The 17,314-nt window shown below is 31.2% G+C and overlaps 1 non-coding gene across 1 annotated transcript; it reads right to left on the reverse strand.

Moving 5' to 3' along the window:
• Positions 1-1,229: 1,229 nt before the first annotated feature.
• On the reverse strand, positions 1,230-1,301 carry Trnae-cuc (transfer RNA glutamic acid (anticodon CUC)). Its single transcript has one exon. It is a non-coding gene; the product is annotated as a tRNA-Glu (tRNA).
• Between the last annotated feature and the right edge of the window lie 16,013 nt (positions 1,302-17,314).

Below are 17,314 nucleotides of genomic sequence, written 5' to 3' on the forward strand. Positions count from 1 at the left end.
AAAAATAATAACCTGCATACGATCAGTGATTTTGACGTGAAATCAGGTATAATGAGGTAGCAAGTGTGTTGTTCACAAATCAATGAAATAATAAAAAAAAAAGGGGGGATGAAAAATATTAGGCATGACCTATACTAGTAACTAGTTTAAACTTACCTATACCGTTTAAAATTCAACGTTATTCGAAAAATACAAAAAAGCAAACTACGTTACTCTCGGATGCTTCGCTGGATTTTTTTTTTACAATTTACTTGGTTTTTTAAAAACTTGGCTGTATTTTTTGATTCATTGTTGCAACGATATGTTGAAAATCGTATCCGGGTCAGGGTTTCCGAGGGATTGAACATAATATAAGGACAACGGAATGGACGGCGGGACAACTGTTTTTGATATGGGTTTATTTTACGTCGGTTTTCATTTTTCCATACATTTTTTCGGCATCAGGTCCTTTTAGTCACGGTAGTATGGTTGAAGGCTTTTGGCGAGCCAAATAAAGACCACTAGACGCCAACCATCCACAATGGAAATAGTCCATATGCATTAGTGCCATTAGTCATGAGTCGTTTATTTTGTATCACTATAATAGAACTTTTCATTTATTATAGACCGCATTATGCTATTATTTCACATGTACACCACAACGTTGTCGTATCCAATCTTCGGTGTTCCGACTTACGATATCCAAGATGCTCCTCTGTGGTATTTTCGTTATTAATGAAGATATAAACCAATATTAATTTCAAATGGGCGGTGTCGACGTTCGACAGATTTTTATATTTTTTTTAATAAATAAATTATTATTAATGAAACTATTGCTATATATTGTGTACTGCTATTTACAGCAACACAATCCACGATGATGCTGTTGTCTATTTTTTAGTTATTTTTCGTTTTGAAAAATTACTCGGAAAACCGCGCATTGTATACTAAATTACTTAAATAATCAATATATTATCTGGGTAATATAGGATTATTTGTTATCATTGTACCATTTGTCAATCGTACACTGTACAGCTACCATTTATCTTATATGCAATGCCTATTGGTTTAGGATGTCAAGAAATTATTTGAAGTTTATTTCGAGAAAAAAAAGGAAGCGTTATTTCCCGAAAATAAATTATTTACAAGTTGGTACTTGGTCGATTTTATTATATTTTTATTAAATACAAGTAATGTTATATTTTAGTAAAACAAAATAATATGTCGGAAAGCGAAAAAACAAAAAATTATTCCGGTACCGGGAATCGAACCCGAGCCTCCTGGGTGAGAGCCAGGTATCCTAGCCACTAGACCATACCGGATTGGTGAACACTTGGTCAATTTTACTATTTGTTAAATAGCATACACTTAATTTTTGTACAATAAGCATTTAATTTTAATGTGTCTACACGTACTTATTGTAAACATACTATTATATTTAAAAAAACTAATTGATACATAATATTATTTATTAGTTTTTAAAATGTATTACATGTTGTAAATTAGTCATAACATTTTGGTTTGGATCGAATTAAGTAGGTAGTATTATAAATATTTTGTCGGCCTTCATTCTAAAATTGTGATCAATTACAATTTACAGTTTCATTCTAGTCGAACTACATATTTTTTAATTTTCTACATGACAACATAATAATTAAATACAATTTAAGATATTAATCTATTAAACTTAAAATAAAACCAGTAATTAAATTAATATATTTTTAATTCTATACATTATAATATAAGGGTTTAGTTTTAAGCAATTAAACATTTTTAGGTTAACGCTTTTTATAATTTAACCTCATTAATTATTTTTGGTGTCTTATTATTAAAACAAAATTTGGAAAAAATTAAGAACCAAGTTTTTATTTACATATGGGTGTAATTTTAGATTAGGTATTCTGAGGTGAGTATATTGTGTAATCGTAAGGCCAGATAGAGTGACTTTTTACAGAAACCAATCTCTTGTACCCACTTATAACTGTTTGCTTAAAAATTGTATGGATTCCTCTACTGTTTTATTGCCGGATGGATCTTGGGGACTTCCGTGATTTTTATCTTGACCGGATTATGAAACGATCTACAACGCCTTCATAATTTTTGTATAGCAAAAAGAAAAAAAAACAAAACAAATATAAATAATGGATAAATAATTATACACTATCGTCAACAACAGCTGTTATTATTAAGACAATGTGCTCTTGAGTCCTGTTCTACACACAGTTGATTACTCAACAGTGGACGAGCATTATAGACTTGACTCTATTTACTTAACTAGATCTTATTTTCGCTTTTTTAACGGTCGTTAAAAAAACGTCTTTTAACTATCGTAATCGTTACTGAATTCGTGATTTTTTAATAGTTTTTTTTTGGGGGGGGGGGCAGGGGACTGTTACTATAGATATAAATTTAAATATATACAGTACTATGTAGTATTTTGAACTATGCGGACTTTGTTAACATGCTCAATTAGCAAATAACTGGATCAAACGTGTTTAAATGATATAATATATTTGCATTGCACACAATTTATAACTACTTTAATATTATACTACAATTGAATCAACAAAAATAAGAATTATATTTAAAAAAAACCAATAAAATGTACAATGGACGTTATGTTAAAATGTGTATTTACAATTTGCCGTAATAAATACTGTAATTATTTACAACATTGAAAGAATTGTATTGTTTTAACATTATTATCTTACACAATGTAGTTTTTTTTAATTACAATTATATCTGCGTATTTATTATAATTAGGACTTAGTTTTAATTAGCTATTTTTTTTTATAAAGTGTAACAAAACATTTCATCTGTACTTACGGAAATGTATTGAGATAATACACAATTATTATAGTTCCATTTCATTTGAATACAATTTTATTTATTGTTTTATAAAACTAAAAAACTAAACTAAATGTACGTAATATGTTGTTTTAATAAATTTAATTAGTTAATACTTTAACAAATGGTAGGTATATTATTTATTAAGTTATAGCAGAAATTTTAAGCTAAAGTAATTAATTAAAAAAATATAGTTTAAGTATCAAAAACTAAGCTTAACTAATTAAGTTAAGCATTTAAAACGTACTTACTTAAACTTAACAAGAAATAATTTTGATTCATTAATAATAGGTAACACTTATGTTTGATGGTGCAAAACTTTAATGGTTCCGTAAACCAATAACTATTACGGACTACGGTTTATAGTACTTACCAATGAAGTTTTGTGCAATCAAACATTAATGTTATGAGTAAGGGTACTTACCTCACATACAGTCATACATCTATCAAAGGCCTCAGCTGACCTCAATGAAATATTTTAATAATGTATTTTATCGAAAAAGATAATATTAAGTATTACAATAATTTTGAATACTGATTTTCCATCAAACTACAATAACCGATATAAGAAATATTAATAGTTTTTAATAAGGTTTTGTGGGTAATTTGTACTGCAATGTATAGTACAAATTGCAATATTAAAATCGTTAATCGATTTACCGATAGTTTTCGACTAGGAAATTACTTTTTAACATCTTTTAAGATAAAAAAAAAACAATAATAATTACTCAAATATACTTTAAAAGCGTTCGGGGTCATAATTAATGATGTATAGCATAGTGTTTATAACTCACCGTTAGATAGCGTTGCCGTATACGACGGGACGATTTTTGTTTGCAAACTTATGCGGTTGAAGTTTTTCGAATACAATTATTTCTCATTTAATCTGAAAACAACACACACACACACGCTAATATTAATACCCAACGGCGCTGATTCACACAATTATTGAAATCAACAATAAGCATTATATTTATGCAGCTGTTCTCGTGTGCCCAGCGTTGGGGACGGGTTCGACGACCCATAAGGAGAGAGATCCTGGATGGCGGTTGCTTTGGCTGTGGCTCAGGACATCGATTCCGCCGAATGCAAATTATAGGTAAAACCCATATTAAATTACAACCGGATAATTAGGACTCGGCCGAGTGATCAGACTGCCTCGGCATACAATGGGCACATCCGTTTAAAACGGCCGCTGCGGCCAGGGCAGAATATATTGTATTATAATATAATATGTAGATATGTGTGTGTGTGTGTGTGTGTGTACATATGAGCTGAACGTAAATGCCTACTATATGTAAAAAAAAACAAAAAAACGGCGGATTTCTAAACGGACAATAATAAAAAATAAAAACCATGCGACTATATCAGTTGATCATCAATGGTTACGACCGCGACGGTAATTATATGTACACAAGTGTGACGACCAATGCATGTGTCGTAACCGCGTTTTGAGCGTACGGGATATAATGTATGTATGTATATATGTGTATGATAATAATATGGGCTTATCCAAGGGTAAACGCGGTGTAATGAATTAGTTTTTCATTAACGACTGGAAGTTATTGGCGACGTTCGCTGTCGGTCGCAGATTATGTAGGCGCAACCGTAAGATAACAAATCCGACAGAATTATTACCGTTTCAATGTAATAATAACAATATAATACATTTTATGGTATTATACGTATAAGCAAACCACGGTTGTTGTCCATTGAAATATTGCCTGCGAACGTCGATGGCTACTATAGATAGGTGTATAATATGGGCAGTTTGAAAAAAATATACTGACTGCAATGTTGGTAATATTTCTCAAGTCTTGTACATTTACTGTTCGAAACAGAAAAGGAAAAGTCAAAATTAATGTTGAGTTTTAATAAGCAATCCAAACGATGTACTATTTACGTTTTTTTTTTTTTTTTAATAATGGTACAACTCACACAATACCTACTTCTATATCGTGCAGCTATTATCGTGAGCTATGAGTATTAAATATTTAATATTATTGTTTTGTTGGTTCAAGGTTTTGCGAAAAAAAGAACATATTATATATTTGTTTGATGTTTTAAAAATAATCCATCTACTGTACTATATCTGTGTAGGTATTATTAAATTAATAATGTTATGTAAAAAATATTGAATTATTTATACTTCATTTCCTGTCAAATCATGATGTAAACATATTTTTATACTAATAATTATTATATTATGAAAAATTAATAATGTGTTTAAAAATGCGATATTTTTGAAATATTAAATTTATACTCGGCCGTCTGTGGTGGATATACTATTATTTTGGAATATAATTGTTTATACAAAAATTAATAAACATAAATGCTAATGCAAAATATTACTTAGTTTAAATTCCTTTCAAACAAATTTAGAAACACACAAGTAAATGTATTTGGAATTAATATTTAAAAAAAGTAAATGTCGACCTACAAAGGTAAACAACTTAATCAGATCATTGAAAATTAAAATTGTGGGTAGGATAAAGTGTATGCCTTAAGCAATAATTTCAAACAAACAGGAATTTTAAATTTTTATTTACTCAAGAGAAATTTCAGTGGCCAGTGAGTAAATACTCGTGGGACTACCTGTATAATTTTATGTTTAATCGACAGACAAATCATTGAGTTGCACGCTATATAAGCTCATGTATATTTAAATATATTTATATGAACGTTTAGACATAATATGTAGTAAAGACTTACCTATTTACTTAACTAAACCTTGGTATTCGTCTAAGAAAGGCGTTGGGTTTCAAGTGCGTTTATCGCATAATGTTATATAATAAGTATAAAATTATGATGGAATGATTTAATAAATACACGGGTGTAGTTTTTGCATACCTACAACGTGGGTATGATGGACAAGCGTGTAAGTCATGAATCAAAAAGCAAAAGCCATTTGAACACAACCTTTCAACACCCACACAGTAGATACTATGTTAAAAATAAATAATTTTATGTGTGTTGTAAAGCTAGAAAAAATAATATTTGTGTAACAAAAATATGTTAAATGCGAATAGTTGAAATAAGCTAAGCAAGTCGAATCAAAATGAGTTCAAGCTGTTACACAGACCTAAGATCCACATATTAGATATTGTACATAAATATTGTATTTAAATAAATTAAAAAAAATAACGATGGATTAATATCACAATTTTTTTTTCATATAAAAGACAACACATTCATACAGACATTATTTATAATAACAATACCAATAAAAGCTGCCGTTTATTATTCATTGTAGTTATTTATATTTAACGGGAAAGCACAACTGGCGCGGTTGATGATATCATTTTTTTTTTTTGGTCAGAATGTTTTGTAAAAAAAATAAATACACAAAACATTTGAGGGGTTTTAATATTTTAGTTTCCTTGATAATTTTGATTTTTAATTAAAACTTATTTGTAAGGCGTGGCCGCACAATCGCGCCGTCTTTGAAGTAACTCCCTTAACCGCCGTGTTGACCCTATCGTTAGATTTATGAATATCCTGTTAACAAAAGAAACCTACAGGTACTACAAACAACGGTACCGCGGTGTGTGTAAACTTGTGATAGTTATAAATTCTTTGTACGTGCTGTGATAAATTAATCGGCTAACAAAAACCGGTAGCCGTCGTAGTTGATATTCCACTACGGTATTATTCGGGTTTGAGGTTGCCAAAAAACCATTCAACATGTGGATACAGTGAAGAAGTCGTACAATGTACGCTGTGTGTTATGACAAAGTTATAACAACATTAAAACGCAAAAAAAAAACCTATATCCAGCGTTTTCAATAGTAACAGTTGATCCTGCGTTTTTTATTTAGTACAGCAGTACCTAAGGTTCACAAAAATTATACTAAAAAAAAATATCAACGTGAAATTCATAATTATTTTCAAAATAGATTATTATTTTATAATAATTTTGAACTTAGATTATTGCATATTATATAGGTTTCATGTTAACACTCGATGCCACTGGACTCATAATATTTTATGACACTATAAAATATAAATACAGAAATGTAGACACAAAGATAGGAGTTACGTTTACAAGTTTATGGATTACAGTTTGAAAACGATTAAAAGTTTTTTTGGTCTTTTTCTTTGGAAATTATTAAGTAAATTTTGCGCTATAAAAAAAAACACCAAACAGCCCCTATCTCGTGGACGGTTCAATTAAAATTCATGATTTTATCGTCCAAGTTGACAACAACCTTTTACAACTGTCTTAGCTAAAAGTATAAGAAAGGGTTTTTAATTGAAGGAAAAACAATTAAGACACATTTACATAAGTTATGTTGAAACTTTAAAGTACCATCCGTTTACGACGTCCAAACATATAATAATGTCTTAAGTTGTTATACCAACGACGTTATTTATTGGGCACAGTACCACTTAACCAATTTTGTAATGTATTGAAAAATGTAAAATTTAAATAAATACAAATATACAATTTCTCGTTTTTAAAACCATTATCCAAACGATGTTCTTTAACGTTTGATAAGTGTAGCAAAACGTTGTACGTTAAATATTTTGATTATGCGCAAAAAGGAATTTTTTAAAAATTGTTTCCTCGTGCGTGGACGGTTTATTTTTTTTTTAAAATCAAGGTCAAGTTAAGACGTTATAGGCAGCGAGAATAAATAATTTAAAAAAACTGAAGTTAATTATTATTGTATTGCCAGCAAAAAAACGATAAATTATTAAGTGCAATTTGTATAAGAAAATAACAAGTAAAATCTATATCCTAGACCATAAATAAATGAATACTGAATTAAGTAAGTGCTAGATATTTCGCAATGGTAAATTTTAGTAATTATTCATTAAATCCAACGTAGGTAGGTTTCTTGAATAAACGTTTAAATTAAAAAAGTTGTTCGTAAAATATTACAAAACAATTAAATTTAAAAAAATTCTCTGGTGGCTGTAATTTTAATACTTTTTAAATTGTTTTATAGAAAGACGTTGAAATTAAATTTAAATTGTCCAACTTTCTGTAAAAGCACTTCAAAAATATTAAGTTTTCATAATATTTCAACTGTAACTAAATTGGGAATGATAAAAAAACGGCAAATTTTATAGTGCCATGCAAAATAATATCTTTGTCATTTTAAAGGTAAAAACAAAATTAAAAATTGAAGCCGTGAGTTTTTTTTTTCAGTTGCGTTAGCTTTTATAAAATAATTTCATCAGATTTTTTAATCATTCTCATTTTAGTTCAGCGGTTCCATCTAACATGTATAAGTATAAGAGAATTGAAACTTCTACGTTGTTGCTTCTCTCCGGTTGTAAGTAGGAAGAAAATAAATACCACTTAGTACATTTCGATAAATAATTTAGTAAATGCATTAAAAATAAATCAATAAGGACCAATTTATTTTTTTCATTCATTCGGCACTAGGTACTCTAATAAAAAAAAAGTTGTTATTTTTTACATTCGCGTAGACTTCACCTTTAGATTTCTTTCCGGTTTTTTGTGAGAAACTTAAGCAAAGCTTTATAACTAATCAAAACAAATTAAGATATGTAATATTTTATTAGTCAATTAAAAGTCAACTCATAGCTGATAATTTGTTTTTAAACATGATAACGTTTAAAAATTGAAAAATGTAGTTCTAAGAACAACCTAGTAAAATATATTTTTTTGTCATTTAAAATCGTTTAATAATATACAACACACTTGTAGGTATTATATTACCTATATTATACATTACCAATATTCGTCTATATTACATAAAAAATGTTTAACTCTCTTGTTTTTACCGACGCATTTGATTAATTGAACAGTTTTGTTTTTTATACTATTGTTTCAATTGTAATGCTAATTTCCAGTTTCGAACCAATGTGAATAGTATGTCATAATAAAAAAATGCACAAGAGTGTAAATTAGTTCAAATAAATCTTTTATAAGTGTACATAAATAATGACAATGCAGGTATAAATGTAATTTTATTTAGTCAACAACAATTGTACCGTGTTTAATGTTTGACGACGGATCATAAAACCGTTGGCAGAAACTTTACGACCTAAAATGTCGGTAACAATAAACAAAACAAAAAAATATTGCATTTTATTTAAGCCTCTGTGTTTATGTACATATACAGGCTACAGTACGCTGTTAGTTGGATTTACTGTATAAAATGTTATTTTCATTTAGTTTTTGTCTCGGACTTTAATATGCTCCGAATTCCTTTTTATTAAAACGAATAATAAACAGACACTAACAAATGATAACGATAAATCGCATAACATCATTGCATAAGAATATACTTTAAAATTACACATTATATTATGCAAATGACTGTTATGAGCGTACCTTGTGCATATTATAGAATAATAATAACGTGTTAAGCATGACGCTACTTGTTATGACAAGTATTGTGGTTTATAATATTGATCGTCGTCTTTCTTGATCTCGTTTATAATATTATATTCGCTTTTCCGGAAGTACGACGACACATCACCCATATCAATAATGGACAATTTACTTCTAGAGTGCACAGTGTCACTTTTATGAAACAAGAAGTTCATAATGATTTTATACAGTGTTTACTGCGTACAGAGTACCTCTACTCGTTAAGTCTGTCGAGTACTCAACGTTAATTCTAAGACGAATAATTATGTAAATTGTTTGGATGTTTTTCTCGACTTTTTGGGCCTTTAAAGTAGCTTATTATATTGTACTATGTTGGATCAAGAATTCGATGTACCAAAATTTTACACATAATTGTAATAACAATATAGGCTACTCGGCTCCTCGGGTCGAAGCCAAAAATCATCGTTATCATCATAACGCGATCGATGATGTAATTTAATAATCATCGGGACCGGAAGCAATGGATATACCTTCGGTGTGCTGCTCGCCGGGTCGGCGTGTTCCTCCTTTGGCCGACAATCTCGACGGTCCCATTTAATGTCTGGAATTAGTGTTTTAGAGCAATTACACTGTAATCCGCCGGTCGTTATATTATTGTACGGAGGCCGCCGCAATGAAGACCGCGGCCCCGGCACCTCGGTTCGTTTTAAAGGTGAACTCGGAATGTACGGTTTGGGTTTTCGGATGGACACGGCGGCCGCAGTATAATAATCATAATACAATGTGGCTCTGCGGTGTATATAGTATAGAAAATGTACACGAGATGCGGCTGTAGGTGTTTTATTATTTGTACGGTATTCCTGAATTATTATTTCTGTGTTTTCCGTCCAATGAAATCGCTATTAAAACCGGGTTCGGCCTATTACAAATCTTCGGACCGTGTCATTCACCGGGTCCCGAAATTCGTTTTTAATGCGCCTGAACGTTTCATGACTGTGCGGCGGCGGCGGCGGCATGGCATAGCGGTGTGTAGCCTATAATATATATTATAATAATATTATATTATTATATATTAGAGCCTCGTGGTGTACGGCAATACGTATATAGAGCCCAAGTCGTTGGCCCATTAAGCGTCACGGTTTAAAAGGCACCCGGCTTAATCGTACATTATATAGGTGATACATTTTGGTTTTTTTTTTTCATTCAAAATCAAACCCACGCAACACAACCGTATACCCCCTATACCCCCCTTTGCCGATCGGCCTAAGTATATTGTGCCGAACTATATAACATACCTATGGACCTATATGTATATTATATTATGACGTGACGCACGCCGTTCACGGCCGGTTGATGACATTTTTCATAATAATTATTATCTGCTGCGCCACAGTGGATTTCACTAATGTTTGTCGTGGGATTTGCATTTTAATTTTTGTATATACGGCCAAAACTCGCGTGTTTATTAAAAAAAAATAGATTAATAGACATAATAGACCTAGTGCCGAGTGTTAACGCTTCAAATAACCCATAACGAACGGCACCATATAATATAGTTATCGAGATGAGACGGGATCAGATCATAGTTTTTCAACAAAAACATATCATGCGCAAACTTTGTAAATACCTAATAATTATTATAATTCCAAAACAGGATGTCATGCTCTGGTCCACAATAGTTATTGTCAGAACACAAACTCTGTAGGTAGCAGAATATCTCTAAGTTATATAATACCCAACATTCAAATCATATCGTTAACACAGAGGCCTAATGGCAATTTGGAAAAAATTTAACCAATACTATATTATGCGACGTACATCGTAAGCTTTTATTTTGAAAAGGTGATTCAATATGTTTTTTTTTTCAAAATAATGAAATACAATTTTAGAAAAAATGTAAAAAAAGCACAGTCTACAACCTATTACAACCAAAAATAAGCTAGGGTTAACATAACAATTACAAACTTAGACGTGGCCTCTTATTAGTAAATATTTATGAGGGTTTGTACGCAATAGTGTATACAAAACAAATAAATAACTGTATTTGTTCGTTAAAACAAAGTAATAAAATAATAATCGTTAAAATAAAGTATCTAGGTAGTTAGTTTATAAACGACGTACGCTTAACTTTAATAGCTTGTTATAAGTAGACTATAGTGTAAAACTTGGTTAGTATAATATGTATGATGAACAGATAAACTCTAAACAGGGTCAATAACCTTTTTGAAAAAATAACGTTTTGCATATACAAATTTCTAGCATGGGAGTACGACAAAAAAAAAACTAGTTAATTTTTATTTCAAGTTGTAGGTTTCTTTCAATGTTTCAAATGTTTTTAAACGACGGGTTAAAATATTATTTATTAAATTATACAGGTTTTCATTTTTTATTATTTATTAGTATAAATGATTGGAATTACCAAATTACTTTTAATAAATATAACTTATGTTGTATTAAAAAAAAATCATTCATTGACCATCACTCAAATTCAATAGCGTGTATGAGATGAACAGCTAGTATCCCAGTACGGACTTCGATTAGAATATTGCTTATACCATTGTTGGCATCGCAAACGACATGACATGACACTTTAAAAAAAAAATCATACAAACGATATTTTTAATTCATGTAACTCTGTAAAACCTTTTTTTAATTGAGCTGTTAGCGCAATCTACAATTATTTCAATAAAACATAATACTTAAGCATTTAAATAGGGCGAACCAAAATGTGTAATAGGTAGAAAATTTAATTTCTCAACATACCTATTTAACAATGCAAATATTTCCAACAAATATTGTACTTATATCAAACGATTGTATCTTGTATCATAATAAACACTGTACCCATATTGGGAATCTGGTCAAACCAGGTGAAGTTTATCCTTATAATTATTCACGACACATTGCAATATTTTATTTGGTTATTATACGACGAACGGCGGCCGTAGCGAGTACCTATTGAGCGTGGGCTTCACTTGTAAATCTTTTTAACGCTTACGTACACGCCATCAATACAAAACTAATAATTTAACGAGTCGAGGTGTGTGTGTGTTTTACTACAACAACAGTAGTAGCAGCAGCAGCAGCAGCAGCAGCAGCTGGGCTTGGGCATTTTACTGTTACGGCGATAGTAGTAGGTATAATAATAATATTATTATTATGGTCACTATTCGACCTTGACGATCGTAGCCCTAAGGATAAGCGTACACACGGCCACGGTATAAAATATATATTATTAGGTTAGGCATTATAATAATGGTTTTTTTTTTCGCCGTTGCACCGGTGGCGACAGCGGTGGGCGCGGTTTACTATGCGGTTGTTATTATTATTATTACTATTGTATTATTGGGAAACGTTGGAAGTATATGTACAATATAAATTATGATAGGACGTATTATTCGTGTAACTTGTTTTGTATTAGATATAGGCACTGTGTATAATGCCTATATAATTTTCGGTAGAATTTCCACTGCGACCGGTCTAACCGGAGCGGAGAGGACGACCGCTAACGATTTTACTGACGAGCTTACTTCCTTAACGGGACGTTTTAAATATTATAATAATATTATAAATAGGTATATATGTATATATTATTGTCGAGGCACTCACAATAATAATATTAGGATACGCCTATGTGCACCGCCGCCGTGGTCGTAAATCATTTTATTGCGCAAACACGAATACCGTGGCTGCCGGCCGAGTGTATGTGCATATTAAATACATGCATAATATTATTATCATTATTGTACACATACACAACAAGAACGTACGGTAAGTACCGTTAAAGTGCGTTATCGTCGTCGACGGTACATAGCGAGTAGGTACATGGTCTTCGGATACGATGACCCGGCAGAAAGCGAGATTGGCGTGGGTTGAAAGCTAAAGTGGTACAGCTCTAATGCGAATCCCATTGTGTATACGGTGCATCTCAAAAGTCCCGTGATACCTTGAGTACGAAATCCGGGATTTGGGAGTCCTCAGAGCTCATAAACCTCGTAAAAACCCGTTAAAATAACAATATTCCATAAATAAGTTTAAACTGTAAAATTATATCGGTTTAAAATCATCAGGGTTCTAAAATGTTCAACTAAATGCAATCTTTTAATATAATGTCTAAATAGTGTTTTGAAATTTGTATAGATTGTTTTTTGTACAAATTAATCATTTCAATTACAGTTACACAAAAATGTTTGCTTGAAAATTATTTGATTTGGTTTAAGTAGTAAGTATTAGTATTTCCTAGATTCTTTAAGAATTGTATGAAAAATAAGTACCTACCTTTGTACATAATATGTAGGGTGAAGGAAGGTATTTTCGTGGCATAAGCAATTTCGTGATATACTTTGTTGATCGTATCGCGTAATTCCCTATTAGAAAATTGTCTTGAAAATCTCACTGATTGTTAAAATAACTGTGTTTTAAGATTCAGTGTGATTTTCAAGACAATTTTCTAATAGGGAATTACGCGATACGATCAACAAACTATATCACGAAATTGCTTATGCCACGAAAATACCTTCCTTCACCTTATATATTTTATCGTTTGTTTTAAATAAAAAGTATCAATAAATTTGAATGCAATCTTTGTAATCTAACTTACAATTTGTTTCATATAGCTTGGTGGTATAGTATAGTAGTATAGTTTATGAGATTCCCTTTCGCAACACCGTGTACTGGCCACTCGATGTCACGGCTAAACGAAAGTCGAAGACCCTCTCGAACCGAGTTACTGACACGGATCGATTGGCCTTGTATCATGACCGAAAAGAAGACACGAAAAAAAAAACTGAATTTTTTACGTGCGGGTTAACAACACTCGATAAGAAGTGTTTTATTATTAATTCATATTGAGTCGTTGAAAAAAACTAATATGGATTTAAATTGAAAATATAAATATTTATTATGTTTGTTTAATGCGTACGATTTGTTCGAACAATTAAAATTACATAAATATAATTAAAAATAATAATTTCATAGAACTCTATTAGATTTGATTTGAATAACATGGCGTATGAGTCTGAAAAAGGGCCAATACGGCAATACACCACTTTTTGTAACTTTCAGAAAATTACCTAGAAAGTTTCTTATCTTCCATAAAGTGGCTTTGTGTCAGTGTCAGTTAGCACTTCATAGCAGGTTTAATTCGTTGATATTGTGTAATTTTTCCTGACATATTATTAGGTATTATTGTATTCGATCGCCGGAAGTACAGCCCAGGTGGTGGACAAGACGTGTAGCTGCTATGGCGGTTGCACCGAGCAAAGGAGGTGTTGGATAACTTGAGGTAGCGACGCGACGGTGGTGGCGTTTCGGCCGGCTACGCGCCATGTAACACGGAGTTACGCATTAACGCACTATGTCCTGCGGTAACACTCCTTCAGGATGCCGCGGAGACGTTCTGGACGATTTTCCCCCCAAAGGATACCGTGACCGTGACCAAAATATTGAATACTCTTGTGTATTCCTACATTCATAAATCTCCCGTCGGATCCTCCGACCGAAGCACTCTTAATTATTCCTTTGAAAATGTACTACACACCAGTATTATCTCATATTATTGTTGTACGCAAAAAGTTCTTTCCTTGCGCACCACCAACAAAGAAAATATGCTGCCCTGATATCTAATAAATAAAATGTTATTTTGTTTAAAAAAATTCCCACATATATTATGTGACGATTTGTAAAACGAAAACCACACGGCTCGCCGGGTCCTAAAGTCCTATAGTCCACCTCTTCTCTGGCGGGTATTACTTATTAGTCATATTTTTTTGCGTTATGGAACACATATTTTGTTCAAAGAATAAATTTGTTTTTTTTTAGTTGCTATGGTAACGAACGACTTATGGAGTTGTATGACGAGGTAAAGACATGTTCAATAGCTATTGAATATTGGAATTTGAATTCCAGGAAAAATGGCTTAATTCATATTTTCCATCTTTTCATGATATAATAGCATACAAAACATAAATGATAATTATATAAGAGATAATTATTATTCTAAATATTTTGTTATTATTTTTACTTAGAAAATAGTATTATAAAACATACTTTTTTCGTGATGCGACCGCGTCAATGACAAGCTATAAAAATGAGTATACTGAAAATAACATACATTTTAATAGTTATTTTTACTCCTTTTTACATTCATGGTATATGTATTTAGCATAATACAAATATAAAATACTTGTCACTTTAATATTTTGTAATTTTTATAATAGTAATTTTTGTAGTAAACTTGTAATGCTTATTTTAAATTTAATATTTTCCTTTGGACATTTTTTTCTTAGATATTTTCACCTAGACACTATATTTATAGTACATCCCGATGATGGTTTTTTTATTCACATCCCTAGCGAGTCCTCTGCTTTCATAATATTGTATTGCACTCTGTAGCTCAACTCGAAAAGTTTCTGTATACTAATGTTATCGACTACCAGGGCGGATTGATGTAGAATAAAAAAAAAGCAAACGGAAGAAAAAACCATCCGGCACGCGAAAATATAATAAATATTTATTTCGGATACCGCGAGTTTGGGTCGTTTGATCGTTAAGCTTGAGTGCAAGACAAAGCTTTTGTGCTGTAATCGCGTCTGGATTGTTTATTGAAAATTTGCGAATGAAAGATTATAAATTTCCGTTGAAATACATATAATAATAATAATATAATATTATGTTAGTCAGCCTTGAAATCAACGTCTGGAAACAACGCCAGGCGGTAAAGCTCGAATAAAAGAATTCATTTTTTTTTTTATCTACCATTCGGGTCTCGTGTGTATAATCAATTACGGATTCAGTAGGCATAGCCTATAGGCATAACGCGTGGGATGAGGATTATCAATAAGGCTCGTTATCGAGAATTCGTGTCTGGAACGACATATCTCGCGTGTGTGATATACATAATACAATATAATATAATATACTCGGCTTGCACGGTTTTTTTTCTGTCAGAGGTAGTCTGTTGTTATAGGACTTGTGACGACGGTGATCTCAAGTCGGCGACCGTTCTTCAATGTCAATTTGAATTAAAGGAACCGGCAGAACCTGATAAGATAAACGTCACGTGTACCGTGTATTTATTCGTGTGATTAGTAGTTACAGCGCTAATGTTTGTCCGAACAATGAGCTTTCGCACAGACCATTTAAAGTGCGAGTGCGCCGCTGATGTCTATGCAAAGTAAACGTTATGTATTGAAATACATGTAACAATAATAAGCTAACACATTAGTCACGACGACTGATTACAATAATAGTAATATAAGCTCGCCCCGAGCACCACCCTCCAGGCCTTCTAACAATGAACAGCGTTAACAACAATGATATTTTTATCCTGTACAAATAATGTTGTACTTTAAATTAAACTCGAGCATAACTACACGCTAAGATAATAATCATAATATAATGTATTTCCCGTGTCCAGTGTTTAATATTAAACGTTCTCATTTGTATTATCTCTAATGAAACCGTACAAAATCAATTTACATATTAATATACCCACCAATCGTTATTACTCCGGCGCGCGGTTTGGTGGAAAAATCGTTTTGAGCCGACAATAATTTCTTTTACAATCCGTTATTCATCCGTCGGCCGCTTATGAATACTAATTTGAGTAATGTTTAATACAAAATAAATTACTACTATTATATTATATTATACTGTTATTAAATATCTGTGAGTATCGAGGTTGACGGCTGAATTACAATTGTTTTTATTTTCTGTACAAAGATAATCATAAATACAATTGGCATAATCAATCAATCGGGCCAACGATAAAAACTCAATAATTTATAACCGTTATGTCTAAAATAATTAAGATGGTAACGAACTCTAATACTGATTGCTTGTATATACCTACTTATAAAGTACATAGTTATAATAAATATAAGCATAACGGATAATAATAATAGCAACAAATAAAAAACCAGCTACCCACTTAATATAAAAAAAAACACTCAAATTCATCAAACCTTCACAAAACAATTTGTTAATTATTCCAACTTTCCAGAAATTGTAAATATTTATGTACAGATGTTTAGTTCACTAAAATTATATAGTGTTCATATAATGAACTATGAATTAAATGTTGACTCTCAGATGACTCTATCTAAGTTAATCCATTTAAATTAATTAAATAAATGTAATTACATTTATTATTATTTAAATAATTAATTATTTATTTAT

Source organism: Adelges cooleyi, unplaced genomic scaffold (genome assembly GCF_023614345.1).
Source record: "Adelges cooleyi isolate 19-005CV unplaced genomic scaffold, UGA_ACOO_1.1 ACOO_flye_CR_arks_rails_tigmint_CR_PRNA_376, whole genome shotgun sequence".
Taxonomy (NCBI): Eukaryota; Metazoa; Arthropoda; class Insecta; order Hemiptera; family Adelgidae; genus Adelges; species Adelges cooleyi.